The sequence below is a fragment of the Python bivittatus genome, unplaced genomic scaffold (assembly GCF_059951505.1).
Source record: "Python bivittatus isolate LINGU-HERP-01145 unplaced genomic scaffold, Pbiv_v1 ctg000210_np1212, whole genome shotgun sequence".
Taxonomy (NCBI): domain Eukaryota; kingdom Metazoa; phylum Chordata; class Lepidosauria; order Squamata; family Pythonidae; genus Python; species Python bivittatus.
Window position 1 is genome coordinate 2,894,901 of NW_028277053.1, and position 17,034 is coordinate 2,911,934.

At 47.9% G+C, this 17,034-nt stretch overlaps 1 protein-coding gene across 1 annotated transcript in view; it reads right to left on the bottom strand.

The window, feature by feature from the left end:
• The window catches only part of IGF1R (insulin like growth factor 1 receptor), a 180,122-nt gene extending 168,137 nt beyond the window's left edge, over positions 1–11,985 (bottom strand). The window contains exon 1 of the mRNA XM_088139185.1: positions 11,967–11,985. The gene's annotated coding sequence lies outside the window, so the exon portion shown is untranslated. The remainder of the gene's footprint in view (positions 1–11,966) is intronic.
• Positions 11,986–17,034: the final 5,049 nt, after the last annotated feature.

Consider the following 17,034-nt stretch of genomic DNA (forward strand, 5'->3'; position numbering starts at 1 on the left):
CGGCACTTACTCTCCACCTGTTCCCTCAAAGGCAGGCTGTGTTTGGGCCAGATAAACACAATCACTTTGAAGTTCCAAGGGCAACTCATGCCAAATTCTCCTCCCACCGGTCAGTCATAACTTGCAACATGTTTTCAACACAGTCTGAAGACCTGAGCACACAGCATCACTAGCCGTGACTCTCAGAGCTGAAAGCCTGAATGTTGAGAACGCAACTGCCTAGGCCATGAGGGTGCAATGAGAAGACTGTCAAAACCAACAGGTTACTCAAGAATCGATTCAATAATTCAACTGGGTTTACGGGGTTTTGTTTTAGACCATCAGCTAGACCTAAATGAAGGCCCTGCATCCATTGTGTTCATCTCTCCATTCTAAACCACGCAATGCAATACAAGGGAGTTAACCCTGACTGTTACAATTCCTGTTAAAGTTCTCACCCCAAAAATGGAACAGGACAAGGACCATGTCTACCAAATAATCATTTATTTATGCAAGCACGCAAAGTTTTGTATATGCCTGTAAACTCAAGGGTAGTTTTCAACCCCAGGCAAAACAATATGCAATTCACAAACCAGCACAAACATACAAAGAAAACTCGTAAGTGCAAGGCAGCCTTATCACCTTTAGTGCCCAAACACCCTGCAGCATAACCAAGTCTCAAGAGCCAACCGTGAGACCCAATGTGGTGTAGTGGTGAAGGTGCTGGACTAGAAACCAGGAGATTGTGAGTTCTAGTCTTCCCTTAAGGGTGACTGTGGGCCAGTCCCCCTCTCTCAGCCTAACTCACTTCACAGGTTTGTTGCTGTGGGGAAAACAGGAGGAGAGAATAATACAAACACTGCCATGAGCTGTGAAAAATAAAAGGGCATGAGGTAGCAAGATGTTCAAAGTGCAAAGAAGGCTTCGCTTCTTAGGAGATGGGAATCCTTCCCTCAAACAACACAGGGATGGTCCTAAAAGCACCCAGGACCCTAGCCATGGAGGGCTTCATGGGTGATAACCAGCAACCCAAGCCAATGGATGACCTCCTTCAGTGATTCTGTATAGATGTGAAATTACATGGAGAAGGCTAAGCCCTGTTCTGTATTGGAACAGCCACAGACCCAATCATTTCTGCCCCATGCACACTAACTAGGACTACCCAGTTAGGAATAAGCAAGACCACGGGGAAACAGCGTCTCCAATCCCCAACTTTGTCAGAAGGATATCAGAGTTGATGTTATCAAATACCACCAAGAGGTCTAAGGACCAGGAAGAGCACACTCCTTCCATCTAGGTCCCAACAAAAGCTATTCACCAGGATGACCAACGCCATTTCTATTCCGTACCCCAAATTCCAAATGACAGGGGTCCAGAAAATCCACTTCCTGCAGCTCCTTCTGTAACTTAAGCCCTGCTACCTTCTTCAAAACCTTTCCCAAGAAGAGAGGGTCAGAGTTTGGCTTGTGGCTGGATTGAGAGATAGCCTCTTTGAACTGGAGTATTACCCGGCAGACCGCCCTGTGTCTTCTCTCAAAGAGGCATTAACCAACTTCCACGGAGGGCAATAAGTACATCCTCGGTCTCAACAAGCTCAAAGAATCCCAGATAGCCTCACAAAACACAAGTCATCTTGCTCAACCCTGTGAGCAGTTTTATCTACAAAAACCTTCACCAACATGTTCCAAAGGCCTGCAAAACAATCTTCACTCTTGTTGAAGGTAACTTTGAACATAGCCTCTCAATGGAAATCCGGAGGCACAATAAAAAATAGTGTGCATACTTTGGCGCAATTATTGCCGTGGCATATTCCTGAACATGGGTATCAAATAGTCTTCATTTTTCTCTCCTGTCATACTAGCTGTCTTTTCACTTGCATTATTTCCCACAACTCCTCAATAATAATTCTCAGCAATTCTCACAACTTCTCAGTAATTCTGGCTCCACCCAGGTATTTGGCAAGGGAGGGTGAGACCCCTCACTTGTCCAGAGTCTTTGAGAGTTGGGTGGCATACAAGTTTTATTATTATTGTTGGCTGAACAGTCAGCCAGTTGCATTTTTATCCTCCTATCGAGTCCTTCCCAAGGACCTGGGACAGGCAGATGTTGTTGTTTGATGGTGTTAAAGGTTTCGTTGCAAGATGGAAGCTGTTCCAAGTAAAGCTGCCTTTTGCAACTGACTGATGGTGATTTTGTCAATGCTGATGGTGTTCAAGTGGTGCTCCAGATGTTTTGGGGTTGCACCCAAGGTGCCAATTACTACTGGTACTATCTTTGCTTTCTTTTGCCACAGTCGTTCTATTTCTACTTGCAGGTCTTTGTATTTTGTGACTTTTTCCAGTTCTTTCTCTTCTCTTCTGCTGTCTCCAGGTACTACTACTACTACTACTACTACTATTATTATTATTATTATTATTGGAGCCCATAAGGATTTGTGAGGAGAGACTGGCCAGGTACACTCTAGTGCAATGCCCCCTCCCTCAAGGTCACTGAAGAATTCCCTGAGTACTTTCAATAAATTCAAAAGGTCCATCAGGCACCTAGGGCAGTCATCTTGATCAAAGCTCTACCCCTGAGAAGATCAGGTGCATGTAAATCAGCAAGTAATCTGACCACAGCAAAGGACTAAGAATAATGTTCTTCACCTTCTGATCACATTACATCTGCTCCAACATAAACGCCAGATCCCCCAGGTGGCTACCCGTGTCAGACCTGAGATCTTTTGAAACAAACCCATGGAGCCAAGAACTCCCATCTGGACCTCTCCTCCCATGGCATGGAGATTCAAGTTCCCCAGCACCCAAAGACGAGGAAATCCACCAAGTGCCCCACAATAAGATCCAGAAAGTTAAGGCCACAGCCAGCCACAGGATGTTCAATAAACTAGCAACAATCCCAGGAAGGCCTAACATAGCATACAGATATTTCCACCTAGCCACCTGGTAGGCAGTGCTTCTGGTCGCTAGCAAAATCTCACAGTCACCACCATTCCTCCTTCTCAACTATGGCATGAAGGCTCCTGGAACACCCAAAAAACTGAGCAGATTTTGGACAGGACTACATCCCCATTCTTTCCCAATCAGGTCTCCATGATTCAGGCTAGATCTGCAAATCCTTCCATTGTCATCCACAGAACCTCCTTCTTCGCAAGATGTGATTTAATGAACTAATTAAATTTACATCATCATGGGATCCCAGGGCTGCAGATGAGATTAGAAAGTCAAGAAAAATCTCAGAAGAAAGCAATGGCAAACCAACTTTTGCAACGAAGCAAATAAAGTCTAATTGCTTTGGTCAATTATAGAAAACACTATTTCTCTATCAAAATTGTAAGATCAAACTAGAGGAACCATTTGTCCTGTCACTTCCCATCTTAACGTATTTAAGGGACCTAAGTATGATGCTAATATGCTGCAGAAGAACCTTAAGTTAGCAATTCCGCCAAAGGAAGTCTCAGAGATTTTCCAAAAAAGGAGTCTTCCTATAAGATGCAGTGGCTCCTAATGCCTCTCAGAACAGCATCTCATGCACTAATATCCCCTTTAAGAGGACTTTGGGTCTCTGGGGCCTTAAAGAAGTAAAGCACAGAAAATCATTAGTAAGTAGGGAACAGGCAATGAGGTTTCCACATTCTCTCCTTAGAAATCTCAGCTGAGGGAGAGTCTTGTTCACTATCTAAATATGCGCATACATACAAACGCATGCATGCACATGTGTTTGTACCCCCAGCCTCCAGGACAGCACTGAACGTAGATTCCAGCTGCCCATCCTGTTTAGTTTACTGAATCCAGGTCATTTTCCCAGTTGTAGAATGCATCCCTTCTACAGCGATGCTGAGAAGTTTGTGAACCTTTCTGAATTTTCCATATTCTAATGAAAAAAATTCCATTAGAATTTTTCCATATTTCCACATCCTAAAATGTGATCTGTTTTCCACACAAGTCCCAAAACTAGATAAACAGAACCCAATTAAACGAGTGAGTCAAAAACATTTTATTTGTTCATTGATTTATTGAGGAAAATGATCCAAGGCTACATATTTGGGTGTGGCAAAAGTACGTGAACCTTTGCTTTCGGGAACTGGTGTGCCCCCCTTGGGCGCAATAACTGCAACTAAACATTTCCGATAACTGTTGATCAGTCCTGCACGTCAGCTTAAAGGAATTTTAGCTCATTCCTCCTTACAGAACAGCTTCAACTCAGGGCTGTTGGTGGGCTTCCTTGGATGGACTGCCCACTTCAGTCCTTCCACAACATTTCTATAGGATTACAGTCAGGACTTTGACTTGGACATTCCAAAACCCTTAACTTTCTTCTGCTTTAACCATTCTTCTATTGTACAACAAGTGTGTTTTGGGTCACTGTCTTGCTGCACGACCCACTTTCTCTTGAGCTTCAGTTCAGATACCCTGATGACATTTTCCAGTAGAATTTGCTGGTACGATTCAGAATTCATGGTTCCACCAATGATGGCAAGCTATCCTGGTCCAGAGGCAGCAAAGCAGGCCCAAACCATGATAGTGCCACCACCGTGTTTTACAGATGAGATATGGTTCTTATGCTGTAATGCAGTGTTTGCCTTTTGCCAAACGTAACACTTTTCATTCAAGCCCAAAAGTTCTATTTTGGTCTCATCTGTCCACAGATCATTCTTCCAATATCCTTCTGGCTTATTCTCATGGTCTTTTGCAAACTGTAGATTGGCAGCATGTTCTTTTTGAAGACTAGTGGCTTTCTCCCTGCAACCCTGCCATGCACGCCATTACTGTTCAGTGTTCTCGTGATGGTGGTCGCATGAACCCCGACATTCACCAATGCAAGAGAGGCCTTTAGTTCCTTCAGCCTTACTCTGGGCTTCTTTGAGACTGCCCAGAGCATTACACACCTTGCTCTTGGTATGATCCTGCTTAGTCAACCACTCCTGGGATGGTAATAATGGTGTTGAACTGCCTCTATTTATACATGACTTGCCTGACAGCGGACTGGTGGAGTCCAAACACTTTGGAAGTAGTTTTGTAACCTTTTCCAGCCTGGTGAGCATCAACAGCTGTTTCTAGGAGGTCTTCAGAAATCTCCTTTGTTCCAACTGTGACACACTTCCACATACCTGAGTTGTGAAGATCAGACTTCGATAGTGAATACTCAGAATTCTGTTCTTTAAATAAGGTAGGACCTCCCACACTCACACCTGATTATCATCCCATTGATTGAAAGACCAGACTCCAATTTCCCCTTCGAATGAACTGATCGTCCTAGAGGTACACCTACTTTTGCCACATACAAATATGTAGCTTTGGATCATTTTCCTCAATAAATCAATGAACAAGTATAATGTTTTGGACTCCTTTGTTTAATTGGGTTCTCTTTAAATAATTTTAGGATTTGTGTGGAGAACAGATCACATTTTAGGGCATGTTTATGGAGAAATCTTGAAAATCCAAAAGAGTTCACCAACCTCTAAGCACCACTGTAGATAGCAGAAGTCACTAGGGCTACCACAGCTGCTATTGCTACACAGCTCAGGGTTGTTTTAAATCTGGAAAGCTTAGAAAACAAGAGTGCCGCTGCTCTATATTTTGTTTTAATAGCAAGACTGTTCAAATAGTGAAGATAGGAGGAAGTCAGGAAGGTCAGGGCTCTGTTTGCAGATGCAGAGCAAGTGCATCAAGCAGCATGTTTCTTGGCCTCTCTCGCAGACACCAGAACCACAGCCTCCTCTAACCGCCAGCCCTCAGCTCCCCTGGACCTCCCCTCCAAAAAAGGTTGTCCTCACCAGCAACCAGCTCCCAAACACAGCAGAGGCAGAGAAAGCTAGGGCCCTTCCAAGTGCATTCTCAGTTCACACTTCTAAGTAAACAGCACTATCACGCAGTGTCATCAATCATAGCATTGCACATGATGACACTCCCCCATAACTTTTTTTAAGGGAAAAAAAGGCTATTTGTTGGCCTCGTGCAAACCAAGTCAGTGAAAGTCAATCCAAAACAGGAAAAGGAAGAGAAGAAAAACAAAGGGGAAGAGATGTGATTTTAAGTGCCCAGGACAAGCTCCTGAAGAGAAGAAAAAGCACAATTTCATCCCTAAAGATGTGTAACTGGAAATAGGCTTCAGTTAACATGGATGGGATTTTCTTCAGAGGAATTCATCATCCCACTCTGAGACCATGTTTCCAAGAAGCTTCCTTTTACTGGGTGTGAACAGACACCACTTAGCGGTGCAACAAATCCACAACGTCAGGGAGTAGCTTGGTGTCCTCCAACTGTTCAGGACTTCAACTCCAACCAGCTACAAATAGTTGCAAGGATTTGTGGAATTCCCAAACAATAAGACAGCAGAAAGTGTGCTACTCTAACATATATTAACAGATTGAAAATATTTCGTATCTCCACACCATTTTTTTCTTTTTGGATCTGTCATCTAAATTATTCTCAGTCTAAACCACTTCGCAACTTTTTCTTCCACTGAAGCAGCCTAAAAATCCTCAGATGTGATTGTGTATAAACATAATATACATGGGTAATAGAAGAGAATCTCTGTAGCTCAGGGTTGAAGTGTGAAGTCCTCTCTGAGCTTGGTCGTTCGCTTGCAGATGTTTCATGACCCAACAAGGTAACATCATCAGTGCCAGGATGAGGATGAGGATGAGGATGATCAGGGCACTGATGATGTTACCAAGAAAACCACCATACATTGGTCATCTAAAACACCCTGCTCTTATTAACCAGGTTCTACCGTGCGTTTTTTTTTTTCTTCGAGACAACCTGTTGAGAAAGACTTTTGGACTGACTATAACTAAAATGTAATCCTTATTATTATTATTGTTATTATTATTATTACTTGCCACTGTTTGGTTGGTTGCTTAAAAGAACTTTGGCTTCTCTTCTGCTTGTTGTTTGTTTAAATACCAGGGTTCACATAATTCACTGAATTAACAGGCATGTTCTCTAAATAAAACAAAACACGTATCACCTTAAGAACATGATGGTCTGGGCCACGTAACATGCCAAGCTATAATATGGTTTGTGTGCATTTGGCTTAGCAATTGGAATTGTTAGCTGTAGTTTATGGTTCAACTTTTCTGGAAATAGTCAATATAAATATATATTGTGATTTGTTATGATCATTACCCACCCAGAACAAAAGCTACTTAAATAAATGAAACTACCAGCTGAACTTCACCCAAAAGTAGAGAGCTATCTTGGTGATGTGGTTACAGTAGTGGACTAGCTTCTAGACCTCGCTTAGGCATGAAAATTGGCTGGGTGTGTTTGGGCCAGTCCTACTCCTCAGCCCACCTCACAGGAGTGTTGCGGAAAAAATAAGGGGCAGGAAAATTAAGTATGTCATCCTGAGTTGTACACAATAAAAGTGGGATATAAATCTAACAATAATACATAAAAATAAATAATTCCATTCAATCCTGTTCTGCCATTGCAATATCTAATGCCCCACCTTTGAAAAAAGGTTTACAAAATAAAGTCAAGCGCTCAGACGGAAGCAGATCCACAGTATTCGCTACTCTAACAAGGCCTTTGAAAAGCAGTTGTTGCATTCGGCCCTGAAAGTGCCCCTGTGCATCTTCACAAAGACGTCGCCTGAATTTTTAAGCTAGGTTCACACAACACCCTAAACGACATGTTCTTACTTGCTGGGGCTTAGCGCGCTACGTTAAACCGGCTGTTATTCATAAGCTGTGGTTTAGAATTCAACCAATAAACCAAGCCAGTTGTGGTTTATTCAATACATCGTAATTGAGCACATCAACCATGTTTATAGTGGTGTTTGCCAACCTCAGCCACTTTAAGATGTGTGGACTTCAACTCCCAGAATTCTGGGAGTTGAAGTCTGCACATCTTAAAGTAGCTGAGGTTGGCAAACACTGGTTTATAGGGACATATTTCATTCTAATGATAGTAAACCAAGTTCTCTGAATGCCAACCCTATCGATGTCCTTTCACACACCTTTCCCCTCCCGCTAGGCTCTAACGAACACCCTCGTCAGGTTCACCCAATACCGAGCCATTTGCGACGGTCGGCAAACCATTTTAGCTCTGCACAAGCTAAGCCAAAAACGAAATCCATCGCCTTACAGCTCCCAACCAAGTACGACCTCCGCAACGGACTACTGTAATTCTATCGCACGTTCAGACTACATCACTCATGCCAGCAAACGCAGCCTCCGCGGATTTTGTAAACAGAGCGTATTATCTTTATCCACGTCACAACAACAAAGCAAACGAATCCCGTTTTCGGCTGGCTGTAACATCCACAGCCCTCGTTCTAGAAAGCAGCACCTCTCGCAAAATGTGCCGAGCACAGCCGAATTTATTTTTCTTTTCGACACTGAAGAAATGACGGCTCCAACTCTCCAGCTGGGATTCCCAATGGGATTTCTTTCTAAGTAAACATAAGGCTCTCAAACACTCCGCCGCCGTACCCTTAAAATCCTCAAAACATTTTCCTGCGTTCAGAACGCTTTTCCCTTCGCACACGCTCTTCGAAATTATGAGTCAGCCTACGCAGAAGCCGACGGGGTCCTTCTACGCTACTCGAACTGCAATCCTAAACACGCTTCTTAAAGAATTAGCCAAGAATCTTACATGTGCTGTAAAGCTTCTTAAATGACACCATCGCCCTGAATTCGGTGCAAAAATACTTCCCTTCCTTTGCTACCGGCCAAGACGACAACAGCTTAAGATCTTTTCCTAAGAAATATTACCTCAAAAGCCATAACCACAAGAATGTTTTGAAAAGTCTTCAGTACTACTGTTCTTCTAAGGAAATGTCCCAATATGATGAAATAGTGAAGAACATTCCAGCTCTCGGTATTTATGACCTTGATGATGAAACCAATATTTTCATGCTCTGCATAACCAAAGCACTTGTCGCTGGTTTTGTATATATGTGAATTTTACTAGGACTTGGCTTAAACCCCTCTCAGGATCCTTCCTTGTTTGTAAAAAGTTCAATAGACAGGTTAGGCAAACTTATTTCCCCCACCAAAAAAAAAAAAAATGGATAAACCGGGTGAAACCTGTATTTGCAATATTCCTCCCTCCAGAACTGCACCACGGTATATCCTCCCACTCTTTCCCATTAAGAATTTTCAGATGTATCAGTAATTATGCTTCCAGCAAACATCCATTTTGATCCTAAGCATATAATTAAAAGAAACTCCCAATTCACTTCAGAAGTACATAGACCTGATCATAACACGCTTAGGAACCATTGCAAAGGACTTACTTCAGCACTGCTGAAACCCTAAGCCACCCTCAGCAGAAATGAGCGACGTATTGTGGATTTCCTGAGATAAGCGTCTGGTTTTAAACGTGTGCTGGCTTTTGAAAGGAAACAGTAAAGGTTGGGTTCAGGCACCATAATCCTAAGTAATATTTTGTGAATTAAACCTAAAGAGGATGGGGTGCAAAACTAGAAGTCTTCTACTCAGGACGTTAACTTCTTTCTAGGTCCTGATTTCAAATCGATATAAGCAGCTAAGGAATAAAAATGGTCTACGTTGGAACAATTCAGAAAACAGATCCCTGTATTCAGTGTCACCTTTGTCACTGGAAGAGGCCTGAGCCACCAACGAGTGAAGGTAAACAGAGCTTGGAAGTGAACCTATGAACAAACAAAAATCCAGCAACTATTCAGAAGAAACCCAACTCTTTCAGACCATGTTTGTAAACAGATGCCAGCCTGGTCGCTTCAGCCATGAAGAATTGCTTACGTGAAGCATCCTCCTCTTTTAGGACAGAGACTATCTAGCAGAGGTGAACGTCAACGAGTCATTCTTCTGCTCTGACACTTCTGAAAAACGTCTATTTGAGTGGAAGACAACCTAGTAGTTTCCAAATGTTTTAGACAGCTATTACCCAAGTAGCATGTACAACGATCATGGAAGCTGTAGCCCCAAATACACTTTAGCTGACTTTAGAAAAACCTAAGCAGAATTTGACCAAGTTAGTACTGGGATGGAATGTTATTAAGAAACTCCAGGACAGCACACTAGACTTCGAATTAAGAAAAAAAAAATCCAAAGAAATTCAAAAACTATTATTGCCAGGAAAACTACATGGGAAAGTCCATGTACTCATCATAGTATGATTGATGAGCATGATTCAAAGGAAATATAACTTAGTTGGAAGTACTGAAAAAAGATCAACAAGATGCCTTATTCTGTTCAAGTTCTACACAATAGCCTGTGTACTTTTTTCTCCACCACAAACCAGCCAACCACAATTTAACTTAGGTACAGTGTGCAAACCCATCCCATGTGATTAATTTAATCATTCATTTCAGGTTCAGTGTGCCCTGTAAACCCAACCTCCTGGATTGATTTCATAAACCATGGTCAAGTTAATCAAGGATTATGTCAGCAATTATAACCATTTAAGAATAGTTCATCAAATCCAATGCTTATAGCCCAGTTAAGTCTACTTAAAGCTGCTTTCAATGCTTTTAAGAAAGAAAACTGGGAGAATGATGTTTTAATTATTTGTTTAAATAAACCCACCTGTATATCTAGCCTACTGATTATTTGAAAAGTGTTGTTTTATTTAGCAGTTCTATTTATTTAAGCTCAACCCAGCCCTTATATTTTGACTCTAAAAAATGGGAATCGGGATTTACCAACCGCAGAGAATCACAGGAAAGATGTGGCTTATGAAGGAATCCCATTACTATGGTATGAAGCTGCAAAAATTCTCAAATTCTTATGACATGCCAGGTCCTTCATGCTTACTGGCTGCTGTATCTAACATGAGATAGTTGACTACATCCTCTCACGCATTCAATTACTTGTATTCTTTTGCACCACAGTACCTAGAGCAGATTCTTAACGTCGTTTTTCACTGTACGCTGGGATAAAGCCGCCCATTAATTCCTTGCTAATAGTATTTGCTCCTAAAATTTAAGCCCTACCATCCCTCAATGCTTGTTTCTTAACAAGTATCCACAACAAACAACCAGCTGTCCTGTCCAAACCATTCTGCGGCAATCAAAATTAAATCCCAACATCACTGGCTTGCAAACTGAAGGCAGCAGGCCTGATTCCCGGGGAAAAGAGAGTTTACTGCTGATTCTATCTCTTAGCACAGCCCTCCCCAGCAGTTCTACAATGAAATCTTCAGTCCCTCTATCATTTAGATTCCTGAAAGGTAAAACAATTCTTTTAGTGGCAAAACCATTTTACACTCCGGTATCTAAATTACACAGGGAATTACCCGATCTGCTCTCCCAGGCTAACCATATTTGCTTTATCAGCAAGCGCATTAAGAGATACTGATGTTGATACTATACACATGTACACATAATTGCAGCTGTAAGGGTTTTACTAAGTGTCCAGAGATAGAGATCTAACATGCAGGAGCCGAAACACGCTCTATTAAAATAACACAATTTTAGGGCACAAGACCCCAACCGAATTAGCCTCCCCACTTAGAAGTCTCACCATTCGATAGAACAAGGGAGAAGACTGGCTTAGAAGCCAACCAGACTATAGAGGTAACCTCCTAAGGGTGTGGGAGGATTGGTTCTGCTCTTTCTACAGCGCCAACCGAAGCACGCGTAAAACTACACTCCAGAGCGCAAAGAAAACCCACCTCGTGCAAAAACCGTGTTTTCCATTTGAATCCACACACCACACCCGCCCTCACACATCCCGGCCGAACAAGCTTTCACACACTGCGTGATTTTATTGAAAATTATTTTCGGCCATAAACGCTGCTGTCTGCCCAAGAGAAGGAAGGAAACAATTCGACAAAAGATGACATCTGACAATGGCATGTAAAATCCACAGCCCAAAATTACAAGGGAGGGGTCAAAACCAAGTCGGTGAGTTTTGAGAATTTTCTTGAAGGCCTGCAAAGCAGAGCTGATCAAACCTCTGGTGGAAATTCGCTCCCCAGCTCTGACGCCTCTCCTGTAAGGGGCCAAACCAAGTTCCCCTCCTTTCCAATTGATATCCTAATTACTATTTTACCTACCAATCACGCCGTAGATTTCAAAACTATATTAATTGAAGATCACACAAGCAGCGTTCCCATATCATCTTGGTTCCAACTCTTGTGTATTCCTATTTAGGAATGCATGACTTCTTATGACCGAAAATGGAAGAGCAAGTTGTGCTATGACACATTCTATGTATTTAAAAAACACACACACACAAAATTAAGACTAGATGTTCCTTCTGTTACAATGAGGGAGAGTAATGCACTGTGGACCGTGGGGGGTATCTTTTCAAGGGATCGTTTTTTTCTTAAAGCCGCAAAACAAATTAGCAAACCAAAGCTTTCTCACGGTTCCCATCAGTTGCAAAAACTTATTCATCCCCAAATAATCCACTTTGATTATTGAATGTATTTCTTTTTTTACTGATTAATGAATATTTTAATATAGTGATCTAAAGCCTGTTTTTTTTCTGCTGGTAGTGCAGTCGTTAAGAAAACAATGGATAACTAGATCAATAACAACAAATAAAATGCAATACTTTAAAAGAAGTACACCCAACAGGATATTCTTCTTTTTTATGCATCAAAGCTTGAATACACCGTTACTCACTGAAATCAATGGGGCTTCTAAGTAGATGTAGACCCGATTGTCTGCACCCATGTTTACTTGCCTATTTCTCATTCTACCCCCCACCACCACCACTAAATGGATTAAAGTTTTGCAGTTTCTTCAATCCCCACCCTGGCCCAAATCCTTATGTGTAGTCAAAAGATTAAACTTGTACAGAAAAACAAACTGTTTGAGAGTTCCCCTGATATTCCCACACGGAGAAAGGGCTTGGAAGATGAGGTGCAACAAACCTATTTTAGAAATCTGATGTATGACCCACATTTTGACCTTGTAATCCCAAGACAAAGTGAGGCAAGGATGGTTCCTGAGGTCAGAGACTGCTTCCCGAAGTCCAAATGGGCAAAGCCCCTTTCCCCACAAAAACCACACTTGCCCACGGAGCACATTATTGAACCTAGGAGGCGTCTTCTTTTTCCTCCTACACAAGGAGAGGTCTGCACTAAGTAAAGGGCAGGACAACCCCACCGCGAATGCCGCCTTCTCCACCCATTTTACTGATTCACAAATCATCAAAGCAAGTTCTCCCCCCCCTTTTACATGGGGGGGGTCCTGCAGTATTTTCTCTCATCCGCACCTTCTGCCCATGCATGAAGCCACCAGCTATCTATGGGTAGAGCTTCAGGAATTGCACCAAAGAGGGCCCTGCCCAATTCTCTCCCCCCCCCCCCCGCTTTGTCTTTCAAAAAAATCAAAACATTTCCGTGAAAAAGAAAGGAGGACAAAGAGACGTCCCTCGCTTTCCTATTCTTACAAGCCCCAGACCGTGGACGGTGAGTATTCACTGAGTAACATTTTAATTGCAACTTATACATCTTTATATAAATACACAGAGGGTTATATAAAGGCACTCTTCCTTTCTCCCGCATTTAACCCTTTGCACAGGGGGAACCAAAGCCGGGGGGGGGAAGGCTTTTTAAAACAAAAATATCCCCCCCCCAGCATCTGGGGCCCCTCTCGACCCAGACGTGCCCCCTCCCCATCTCTGTCCGCAAGAGAGGCTTCCCCGCACCGGCTGGGGCGCGCGCTCCACGCCAGCCAGCCGAGCACGTTGTGTTGCCTCGCCGGGACCTGCGCCCGTTCCGACACAAAAGAAGAGCCCCCCCGAAGCCCAAGGCGGGGGGCGTGCGAAGGCGGCTCCCCCGCCGTCCGCCCGGCCCGGCCTCCCGAGGCCTCAGCCGCCGGTCCTCAAGGGTCGCCGGCCCCAGCGCCCCAGCGCCCGGCGCGCTCTCCTTGTTTACGCAACGGCTGGCTCGCCGGGCGTCTCCGAGCCGCCCCCGGGAAGAAGGGGCAGCCGCCGCCGCCGCCGCCGCGCCGGCTGCCCGGGCAGGCGGGGACGCCGTCCTGCCAGCCGCCCCTCGGGCCGCTCGCAGGGGGCGGCGTGGCCAGACCCCCCCTCGCCCGTGGCGAGCCGAGCCGAGCCGAGCCGAGCGGGGCTGGAAGGAAAGCTTTCGGAGGGCCGTGGGAGACCCAACGGCAGCGCCGCAGCCCGTCCGCTAAAAGGGGAGGCAAACACGGTCTCTCGATTGCAGCGGACGCTGCCGGCGGAGGGGAAAACGGCGTCCGGGCGGGCTTCAGGGACCCCACTCCGGGAGGGACGCCCGCCCGCCCGCCGGCCATCTCCCGGGGCCTCGGCAGGAGGCACCGGCTGCGCCGCCCCCCCCCCCCCGCTGCTGCTTCCCAGTACTCACTTTTTCCATCTGCTGGCCGCGGGCAGAGCGCTATCAGGATCAGCAGGAGCCCCCTCAACCAGGCCAGGGACCCTCCTCCAACTCCAGACTTCATTCCTCTGTTTGGTGGTTATTAACTGGGATCAAAACGGCCCTTGAGAAATCCCAGCAATCAAGTTCTCGGTCTTCGCCCCTTCCCGGGCCGAGCAAATAAAAATGCCGGGGGGGCAGATTTGAAACCCCTCCCCTTCCAAAAGCGCACCCGCCGACGGGGACCGCGGGCGCGACGCGACGCCCTCGCCGCTGCCCGGGCGGAGGCGGCCTCTCTCGAGCGGGCTTCGCGGGCCCCGCGGGCGCGGGAGGCTCCGGCCGCCGCCTTCTGCGCTCCTGCTCCCGCCGCGGCGAGGAGGCCGGGGCAGCTCAGCGTCGCCCGCCCGCCTCCAGAGGCAGCCCGCGCGTCAGGCGCCGGGGCGAGCGAGCCGCATCCTCGACCTCCATGTTTGCTCGGCTCCCCGGCCCCGCTCGCTCGCTCGCTCGCTCGCTGGGAGGGAGGGGGGGAGGAGGGCGGGCGCGCGGGCGGGCGGGAGGACGGACCGCCGCGCAGGGCTGGGGGCGCGCGCGGCGTGGGGGTCCGGCGCCCTCCCGCGGAACGGCCTCGCGGGGGCGGCGGGGGAGGCCCGCGGTGTTTCGGGGCCGCGTCCGCGCCGCGCGAGACGCTCGGGGGCCCGGAGGAAGCGGCCCGCGGCTCTGCCCGCGGTCTGGCCCGAGCCCGCGGCTGCCTCCAGCGATCGCGCAGCCGCGCCGCGCCGCGGCGGCCCCTTCCTGCCGCCCTTCCTTCCTCGGCGCTTCCTCCGGCGGGCTCGGAGAGAGGCAAAACGCGGAGCCGCGATGAATGGAGGGCGGGCGGCGGCGGCGGCGAGGAGGCTGCCCGCGCCCCGCCCCGCCCCCCTCCGTCCTCCCTCCCTCCCCCCCTCCCGCCGCGCCCCTCCCCTCGCCCGGCTCCTCGAAGGCACCCGAAGGGAGCCTCACCGGCCGCCGCCGCCGCGTCCCCGGCTCGCTCTCCGCGGGCGCCGCGCTTCTGCCATCCGCGGGGCGAGAGCGGAGCCGGGGGAGCCGCGCGAGGGCGGGCCGGGCCGGGCCGGGCCGGGCCGGGCCGGGCCGGGCCTCCCGCCGGCCCCTTCCCGAGCTGGGGCGGGGGGCGGCGGGCGGTTCCCGCTGGGGTCAGCCCGGATCTCCAGGCGGAGCGCGGGGGCGCCGCGGCGGCAGCGGCGGCGAGCGAAGCCCGCGACCCTCCGCTCGGCGCGGCTCCCTCGGCGGCCTGCCTCGCCCTCCTCCTCCTCCTCCTCCTCCTCCTCCCGGTCGCGGGGCCGCCGCCGCCGCCGCGGAGGGAGCCGCGCCGCGCGGCCGGGCCCTCGCCGCCGTTCCCTGCGGCGCGCTGGGGAGCCGTTCCCTGCGGCGCGGCGGCGTCCCGGGGGCTCCCGGGCGAGCCTGGGGTCCTGGCTCCGCCTGGGGCGCCCGAAGCGGGGGCGCGGGGAGAGGCCGGCAGGCAGGCGGGCGGGCGGAGGCGCGGGGCGGCAGGACATGGATAACAGAAACAGCGAGGAGGGGCCGCGGGCCCGGGGCCGCAGCCGGCGCCCGGGAACGCGGCTCCGTCGGGAAGCGGCGCGCCGGCGACGGGCCGGGCGCGTCGGGCGGACCCAGCTCGAGGGGCGGCGGAGCCTGGGCGCAGCCGCGCGCGACGCCCTCGGTCCCCAGTTCCGCGGGTCGTGTGGACGCAGCCCGGCGCGCTTGGCTGGTGCGGCGGCCGCTTCCGCCAGCTCGCCGGGCCTGCGACTGCTGCGTTCGTGGCTGAATGCAGTTGTTCGGGGCCCGTCACGCGAGTCATAAGCTGACCGGGGTTCAGCTCAGGCGGGATACCGAGATTAAAACTCCACCTAACCCATGTGGATGCTCTTGTGAACCCACCCAGTGCACTAGCAATCCTTTGACCTGGTTTGCATGTGGTGCTTTCCGTGGTTTACCCAAATCGCAAGCCACAAAGAAGCTACATTTTGCTTTCAGGTGTTGAGTGACCTTTTATTCTCCCACTGCCCAACCCCCCCACCCAAAATCGAGGGATTTAAATGCAAAGGCCCATAAATCTCTTTCCTTGCCCGGAGCTTCAGAAAGCAGGAGCGAGTGAAAGACTAAGAATTACTGGTGATCAATAATGTTCGGAGCAGCAAGGTGGCTTGATAAGCAGATCTTCACAACCTGTCAGATAGCCACAGCAACACCACTGAGAGCAGGATTTGGTGGCCGAATGGCACAATCCTACACGTTGCCCCCCAAACAAGTCTTGCTAAGTTGGGTGATAGATTAAAAATTAACACCTGTGAATGGACCAGCAAGCCTCGAACAAAAGAATTGCGTCCAGAAGAGACACCTCAAAGAATGAGGAATGCCTCTTCTGACACAACAACTGACCCAAAGCAGAAATGCTTTTTTTTAAAGTAATTTTTTCCTATGTGGAATTTATGTAGTAGACCAAATAAGTTCTAATCCATTTCACTTAATATGGTTGTTCAACTGATTTCTTATAAGACGTGCAGCTGGAGCAATCAGTCAGTGACCTCTGCATATGAAAGTGAATCGAGTAGATTCCAAAAAACGCTTTCTGGCTGCAAGCTTTGAAAGGTACAAATCTTCATTAACCGTTTAAATGAAACCAATTGCTAATTGGATTGAAAGACAAATGGGGAGTGAAGAAACTTTTTTTTTTTTTTAATCCGTTCAGTCGTGTCCGATTCTCGGAGGCTGCCTGGAC